This window comes from Dendrobates tinctorius, unplaced genomic scaffold, assembly GCF_039654945.1.
Source record: "Dendrobates tinctorius isolate UK_male_01 unplaced genomic scaffold, ASM3965494v1 ptg000063l, whole genome shotgun sequence".
Classification (NCBI taxonomy): domain Eukaryota; kingdom Metazoa; phylum Chordata; class Amphibia; order Anura; family Dendrobatidae; genus Dendrobates; species Dendrobates tinctorius.
The window spans coordinates 5,184,665-5,193,846 of record NW_027361731.1 but is presented as its reverse complement, the minus strand read 5'-3'; positions in this window follow the sequence as shown (position 1 = coordinate 5,193,846).

Sequence of the window (9,182 nt, the reverse complement as noted above, 5' to 3'; positions counted from 1 at the left end):
TTTATCATGTTATCCGAAACAGTCAGAAAACTAGCCACATATTGGCAGACCCCAGACCTCAGACTATAGTCAGTATGTGAAAATACAGTATAATTCTTGTGTTTTTCTCCTATAGGGACTGCCCTAGTTTGGTATTGTAACAGCTGTTAATTAGTAGTGCAGACAAATTGTCCTAGACTTCATTCAGTTTTCAGATGGCCCAATATGTACCACTCAGGGAAAACGTACTTGCTCCAAAGAACATTAGCAGCTTCAAACTAATGGCCATCCTGCGGTCTGTCAAGGAATGAGTGCAATATCGTTATAAAGACTAGGGATATGTGCAATCATAATGTCTAGGAGATCTGTGCCATTATTTAGTATGAATATGGAAATTATCTCTGAAAGTTACATGTTCCCTGAGCGGTATATACTGTATTTTCTCTTTCCCCCATGACAACACCACGGAGAGAGGAGATCCGCCCCACGGGGACAGGAAACCCACAGATAAAAAAGGCCGTACCTCTCTCCCGCATCAGTTGATTTCCTGTCCCCATAGGGAACCTACAGACTCACCGTCGTCAATGGAGGCCAGGGCCGACCAGTCCAGAGGATGACAGCGGGAGGTCCCCTGTCCTGGCTGGGGTGGTGACCCTAGGCGCCAGCGCTGGGGTCAACGGGCATCCAGGGTGTGTGAGGGAGAGAGGCGGCAGAAGCGGTTCCAGAAGACTGCCTCTTCCAGGAGATGATGGCGGCCTCCCTCAAGATGCGGTACCCGGGTGTCCGGGTCCAGGTTACGGACGGCTGCACCAGGGATCCCAGGGTGTGCGCCGGCAGCAGGGGTGTGCTCGCTCGGGGAAGGCGCTGCCAGATTACGTCAGGCTGGGATGATGTCGAGACGAGGTGCAATGCATTCCTGGGAGCCGGCGACAGCAAGGCACACGTGTGGGGGGGGAGGGAGGATGCCGTCAGATGACGTTGCGGCGCAAAGCATCTGTGGGAGCTGGGAGTGCCGGGAAAAAAGATGCAGAGGTGCCGCGCGCCCAGAAGGAGAGCTCCCCCACGTGGCAGTGGCCTGAAGGGGAGTAATAATACTTAGGCTACTTTCACACATCAGGTTTTCGGCGTCAGGCGCGATCCGGCGTCGTGCCGGAGCGCCGGATCCGGCAAATATTTCGGAAAACCGGATGTGACGGATCCGTTTTTCTGCCGGATCCGTCTTGTTCTTGACAGACAAAACCGGATCCGTCTCATCCGGGTAATCCGGTTTTTGTTCCGTTTTTTGACGGATTACGCCGGATCCGGTTTTTAAAATTGACCCTTGTGGCCTTCCGAACGGGATTGGCTACTGAAAAACTATATATAGCGTGTTCCTACAGCCCTTCTTTGACAGGTTGTAGAGGAGAAAGTGCAGGTTGGAGAGAAGAGCAAGTTACTGGCGAAGATGGATGTTGTGATTGGAAATATTTTGAAGAATTTGGCGGATTTTACAGCGGAGGCGAATCGTTTGAGGGTGATTGTTCTGGAGAAGGAGAGAGCGAGACAGCAGCGCATCAGGCATCGTAGACGACGTTTGTGGATCCACCCCATCACAGCCAAGAGAATGACGCGTGGGGTCTATTCTACACTCTGCATGGACCTTAGACGAAACCCGGATAAATTTTTTGGATATGTTCGGATGAAAATGGAGAATTTTGATTACTTGGTGGAGCGCATTGCACACCTCATAAGAAAAGCGGACACCTATTGCCGCTTCACTGTTTCACCCGCAGAGCGTCTGATGGTGACTTTAAGGTAAGCCATATTTATTGGATGTGCTCGCATCAGAGCACACTTTCACTGCAATCTTGTTGGTGGTAGTTTGTATCTCCAAGTGTTATAGCTGAGTTTTGGTATGTAATGCTGTGATTTAAAACTAATTGATTGTTTTTTAATTCCCCACAGATTTCTTGCAACTGGAGAATCCCTTTCGTCACTGCATTTCCAGTACAGACTCGGGATTTCCACCATATCTGGAATAGTGAAGTACACATGCCGTGCACTGTGGGACTCCTTAGCTGAAGAGTTTTTACCAGAGCCCACAACAGAGAGGTGGATTGAAATTTCAGAAAAGTTTCTACAGATATGTCAGTTTCCGAACTGCTTGGGCGCTGTGGACGGGAAACATATCCACATTGTAAAGCCAGCCGGATCGGGATCGGAATATTTCAATTACAAGAAATATTTTTCAATTGTCCTCATGGCCATCGCTGACGCGGAATACAAATTTATTGCTGTTGATATTGGGGCCTATGGCCGCTCCAATGACTCTCAAGTTTTCAAACTGTCTGCCATGGGGCGTAAACTGTATGGAAACACCTTCCAGTTCCCACCCCCTAGACCGCTGCCGCAAACATCTGGTCCACCTATGCCATTTGTCTGTGTAGGGGATGAAGCCTTCCAGCTGTCAGAACACCTTTTGAAACTGTACTCTAGCAGAGGATTGACAAGAACAAAACGCATTTTTAATTACCGCCTCACAAGAGCAAGAAGAATGGTTGAATGTACCTTTGGTATTCTGACAGCCAAATGGCAGGTCCTATTGACTGCGATCAACCTCAAGACAGAAACTGTGGACGAGGTGATCAAAGCTTGCGTGGTACTCCACAATTTTGTTATCTGCCAGGAACCCATTTCCATTGAGGACACCTCTGAAGAAACCACCTTGCAAGATTACCATGACATTACCACCAGAAGTTCTGTGACGGTTTCAGTAATGAGGGACAATTTTGCACTATACTTTATGTCACCTCAAGGCAGAGTACACTGGCAGGATGACAGAGTGTGAAAGATTTGTGCCCTTAACCAAACTTGTGTACCTTCTGTACCAACAGTATATACCTTTGCCAACCAAAGTTGGCTATCTTGTCATGGTCTTACTATTTTTACCTTTAGGCCACAGGTGTGTACCTGGTTGTGTTTTATGCAAAGTATTTCACCTTGTAACAAAAGTTGTGTACATTGTTAGGAAATCACCAACAATAAACACAACTTTTTAGGTGAAATACTTTGCTTCAAACACAACCAGGAACACAACTGTGGCAAAAAGGTCAAATTTACCCACAGTTATATACCTGGTTTTGAATACCTTTTTACCTTTGAAATACCCTGTATTTAACCTTTTTTTTAAACATAGTTCGCCGCAGAAAGAAATGACAGACAACCATTGTAAAACGATAATTTAACTTTTATTTAAAATATTTTTTTTTTTGTAAAATGTTTTTAAAGTTTAAAAAACTTTTTTAATAAATGTTTGAAACCAACCAAATGGGCATTTTTATTACAACAAAAAACATTATAACTCGGTGTAGTGTGGGGTGGAAATACTGCTGGAGGGGCTGCGGGACACTTCGACAATGGGAGTGTGGAGAGAGGACTGGGATCGTGGTGGGGAAGGAACAGTTAGAGGTGAAGGTGTGGAAAAAGCTACAGAATGGGTGGACATGTGGGAGGCAGAAGAGGTGGTGGGCGGTGGAGTGGAGGGCAGGGACTGTAGGAGCAGATGATGTTGATGGCAAGTTGTATGGGGAAGGAGTTTGGTACTGGGAAGGAGTTTGGTACGGGGCAGGTTGCTGGAAGTGGGGAGATGTCTGGTACTGGGGAGGTTGCTGGTACTGGGGAGGTTGCTGGTACTGGGGAGGTTGCTGGTACTGGGGAGGTGGCTGTTGCTGGGGAGTTGGATGGTATGTAATAGGAGGGGGAGGATGGAAAGTGGCTGGAGGGGGTGCAGGTGGAGGAACTACTGTGGTGGGAGGAGGAGGTTGGGAGGTAACGTGCTGGAGAGCACCGTGGCATGAATGCATTACATGCATCTGCTGGGTAGGAGAGAGCGTTTCCATGCGCTCCACAACAGACCTGAAAAAGGTGTGGTTTGGCGAAGATCTTGATTCTGAATGCATGGTTTGCAGAAGTGTCTTCACCTCCAGAATGCTGGAGTTGATCTGCTGAAAGCCTGCGGAGATTTGCTCTGACAAGACTTTTAGACAGTTCTGGAAAGATGCATTCAGATGCAAGAACTCTGGCGCATAAGTCTTTTCCTGACCCCTCTGCCGCTGCCGCCCAGTACCCGCAGGTGTACTAGAGGTGGCAGGGGCAGAAGGGTGGGGTAAAGGGAAATCGATCTCCTCACCAGCAGCTTCATGCAATGTAGGCGGCCACGATGCTCCTGTGCTGGTGGATGGAACAGATGGGTCGAATGTGTGGGAAGGTGCAGATGTACCGGGGCGGTCGAAGTGTCCCTCAGTGCCGGTCTCCTCAGGGATCGCCTCAGAAGGGTCCAATCGTGCAGGCTCCCGAGTGCTGCTCACCGTGCTGTGAAATAAAGAGAAAAAAAACAATTAAAATAGTGACATGGTATGGCCCTGGCTGAAAAAAAAAAGTTACATCTAAACATTTTTTTTCACATGTGGTGTGTAATATTTACCTTCTGGTGACCATTGTTTCCCGGAGGAATGACAGGGCTTGTGCGTACTTGTACTTGCTCCTGCGTCCTCCAGATCCACTCGGGGCCCGCATCTCTTTATTGAACTCCTTCTTGAAACGATCCCTCACAGACCGCCACCGCTTCACAATTCTGTCCCCTGAAACGAGAAAGGAGTGGTTAGTATACAACATCAGTGTTTCCCAAACTCCAGTCCTCATGGTCCCCAGGGGTCATGTTTTCAGGATTTCCATAGTAAATGGAAATCCTGAACACATGATCCGTGGGGACCACGAGGACTGGAGTTCGGGAAACACTGGTTTACATCAAGCAAACGGTACTGTATATACTTACGCTCTTTAATCTGGGCCCGAGCATCGAGGTCCTCCCAGTGGTCCACAAGGAGCGAACAGATTTCCTCCCAGAGTCGTCGGGTAACGATCAGGTCAGCATGGCGGCGGTCAGCCATATTTGATAGCGGCTCCCTTTCTCTGACGAGATCGATGAGGTGGTCCACATCAATCCCTCCATCCTCACCGTCAGAGTCGGGAGCACGCTGTGAAGGCTGTTAAAGAAAAAGACAAAAATAACATAATTTGCCTCCACAAAAGAAATGAAATAAAAAGTGCAAAAAAACAAAGCAAAAATATTTATACTTACACGCTGGTGACCGCCGCGTTGCTGTCGCCGACGACCCTGGGAGGCACTGCGAGGACCTCTTTGCCGAGCACCAGATTGGGAAGACTAGAGAAGAAAACAAAAAATGTTATGTCTTTGGATGTAGGCATTTGTTTGCTGTGTGTGGTCTGCAGAACATTGTTTTCTATGTGTTGTGTGTAGTGCGATGTTGTGTTTCTGCGTTTGATGCAAAAAACTTACCAATTGTGAGCCCACTCCAGGTGTCTGTCCACCCCTTCCTTCTTCTGGGAGCTCCTCTTCATCTTGTGATTCCTGTTTTGAAATAAAAGGCAATGAATAGACATATATTACAGAGATGATGGATTTTGGAAATAAAAACTTACCGTCAAACGCTGACGATGCGAGGGAGGGCTCCCAGAAGAAGATGTGCTGTCTTCCTGCTGGCCAGACTCCATGCCTGTGGGTGGTGGTACTGCTGCTGCCAGTGATTCCAGTGCTGCCACTGTTGCTGCTGCTGCATCTCTTGGGCGGCTGTTGAATAAAGAGAAACAAAGGGGCAATGAATATCTTGATATTCCATGGCCCTAGTTTGGAGGAATGGGGGATTTGATAATTACCGTCTCTCATCTGCTGCTGGACTCCCCTCCCGTTGTTCAGCATGCTGCTCCATTTGGGGTGATGGTGGTGCTGATGGTGCTGCTGCAGTGGTCTCCTGCCTTCTCCTGCGCCTGGTTGCTGTCTTGGGTGGCATGTTGGGTGTGGCTGAGGGTCCCACTGTCATGCTTTTATATATGTGTCTTGTGGGCAGAGCTACTGAGCATGCTCAGACCAAAAAAAAACGGATCCGGCGCATTGCGGCGCTCATAGGCTTTCATTGTTTGAAAAAGTCGGACACGCCGGATGCGGCGTGTCCGGCTTTTTCGCCGGAGACAAAAAACGTTACAGTAGCCGTTTTTTCCAGACGCCGGATCGCGACACATTGCCTGATCCTGCGAAAACCGGATGAAACGCATGGCCATCCGGCGCGATCCGGCGCAAATGCAAGTCAATGGGGGGGAAACCGGATCCGGCATTGCATTTCGCCGGATCCGGTTTTTGTCAAAAGCGCCGGATCGCGCCTGACGGCGAAAACCTGATGTGTGAAAGAGGCCTTAAACGAGCATAGCAGGTATAACGCTACATCTACTGGAAGCATGAGTTCCGAGCCTCCAGATGAGCAACTGCTGGTGGACACGTCCTCGGGCACGGGACACCAGCAGCAATCGCCACAACAGCAGCAGCACCGTAAAAAGGATGCTAAGGGGAACCAGTCTCAGCAGTAGCAGCCGCTCAGGGTCCAAGTGCAGCAAGGAGTCCAGTGGGGCAGTGGCCCCAAAAGACAAGTCTTTGGCAGATACGATGGCCCCTTCAAACTCGGTATCCTTCTGCCTGGTGGGTAAGTGGACTACGTGAACGTATATACTGTATCTAGGGCCTGTCCTCCTTATCTTATAGGGGAAGAAGTGCACGCAAAAGGCCAACCACAAGATTTGCCCACTTTGTAAAGAGGAGCTCCCCACAGCATGGGGAAAAGGCTCTTCCAAGCCTGCATTGAGCACATGATATGCAAGGAATCCCCATGTTTTGCCTCTGACCTTAGGACCCTAATCAAACATCAAGTAGAGAACACCTTCAAATCCTTCCAGGGAGAGAGTAAAAAGCATAAGAAGACTAAAAGTAGGGACCCGGAATCAGACCACAGTGATAGGGAGAGCAAATCTTCTTCGTCAGACACACAGTCCGTCATCCGATTCCTCATCCTCTGCGGAGGGGTGGTCGCAGTTGTTTCCCTATAGAGGAAACAGATAACTTAGTAAAGGCAATTAGAACCTCTATGGGGCTGGTAGACACCAGGCCCAAAAGAACCATTCAGGATGCCATATTCAGTGGGTTAGAGCAGAAGAAGAGATAATTCCCTATGAACGATAAAATTAAGGCACTAATACAGAGGGAGTGGAAAAAAACAGAAAAAAGGGACTCCTAGCTCCCAAAAGAAAATACCACTTCAAAGACCCATCCTGCTCGTAATGGGAAAAAGCACCAAAAGTGGACGTAGCTATAGCAAAAGCCTCTCAAAAATTCTCTTTGCCATTTGATGATATGGGAACATTGAAGGATCCCATGGACAAAAATGCGGATACATTCCTGAAGGGCTCCTGAGAGGCAGTCGGAGGAGGACTGAAACCCGCTATAGCCACTACTTGTAGAGCCAGAGACTTGATGGTGTTGTTAGATCAGTTGGAGGACCAACTGAAGAGCAAAACCCCAAGGGACGCAATTCTAGACTCTGTCCCATTGAAGAGAGGAGCGGCGGCTTTTTTGGTGGATGCATCCACGGATTCGATACGACTGACAGCCAGGGCAGCCTCATTCTCGAACGCAGCAAGGAGAGTACTCTGGCTCAAATGCTGGACAGGGGACCTGCAGACCAAATCAAAGCTTTGCTCCTTTCCCTGTGAAGGCGAGTTCCTTTTTTGTCCTACACTGGACAATATCCTTGTCAAAGTAGGGGATAAAAAGAAATCTTTCCCCAACCCATCTAATTTCCCCTTCAAGCGTTTTTGGAGCAGGAAATTTATCCAGAGAAAACCACCTAAAAACTCCCAGGATAAGTGGGAGGATAGGAGAGGGAAAGGAAAAGGATTCATGTTCGGGAAACCAGCAGACAAAAAGCAACCCCAATGAAGGTGTCTCCCAGGTAGGAAGGTTGGGCTGCTTCTTCCCACCTGGGAAAAGATATTGAACAGTTCCTGAATCTTAAGCGTCATAAAAACAGGCCTCAAATTAAATTTCCACATCTTACTCAACCCTCTTTCGTAGTGACCCCACAGAGGCAGTCAATGGAAGAACAAGCTGGAGATTCAGACCCTGGTGGAGAAATCGGTGTTACAAGAGGTCCCTCACCAAGAAAAAGGAGAAGGCTTCTATTCCCCTATCTTCCTGAGCAGGAAGCCAGATGGAACATTCAGGACAATAGTGAACCTGAAAAGGTTAAACAATTGCCTGATAATTCATCCATTCAAAATGGAACCAATAAAGTCCGCAGTAAAAATGCTGTTTCCATCCTGTTACATGACTGTACTCAACTTAAAAGACGTGTACTATCACGTCCCTATACACAAAGACTACCGCCGATTTCTCAGGATAGCAGTCACCATGGGGGAAAAATAATGCACTACCAATTCAAAGCTCTCCCATTCGGGCTGGCCATCGCCCCAACAGTTTTTACAAAAATAATACCAGGGACAAAGCAAGGGTAATATTAATAGCTCCCTTCTGGCCGAGAAGGACTTGGTTCTCGTGGTTAAGGAGAATGTCTGTATCCAACCCCTGGGTCCTCCCGGATATCCCGAACTTACTCTCACAGGGCCCAGTGCTGCACCCTCAGGTGGAGAATCTACATATGACGGCCTGGAACTTGAAAGGCCGCTTTTGAGCAGCAGAGGTTTCTACTAAAATTTAGTGTCTACTCTACTCGTACTACGGAGTAGAAAACCGGTAACCACTAGATTGTACGGGAGGATCTGGAGGAAGTTCCTTTCGGTGTCAGGGGCCAGTTCGAGGGGGAGTATTCCCCTATCAAAGATCTTAGAGTTCCTGCAAAAGGGATAAGAGCAAGGTCTAGCTACCAGCACATTAAATGTTCAGGTGGCGGCCCTAGGAGCCCTATACAACAATAACTTGGCGGGAAACTGTTGGGTGTCAAGGTTCATTAAGGCAGCCAGTAGATCCAGGCCTATGTTTTCCTAAAACACTCCTCCCTGGGATCTAAACATAGTACCCTCAGCTCTAACCAAGCCTCCTTTTGAACCGTTATCAGAAGCACCACTAAAGTTGATATCAATAATAATAATAATATCACTTAAGACCTCCCTCCTGATAGCCCTGACATCAGCACGCAGAATCAGTGATATCCAGGCCCTGTCAGCTTTCCCTCCATTTACGCAAATTTTGGATGACAGGGTGGTACTTAGGACAGATCCAGCCCACCTGCCGAAGGTGGTGTGCCGTTTCCACAGAACTCAAGAAATATCCCTCCCCTCCTTTTTCCCCGATCCCAAAAACA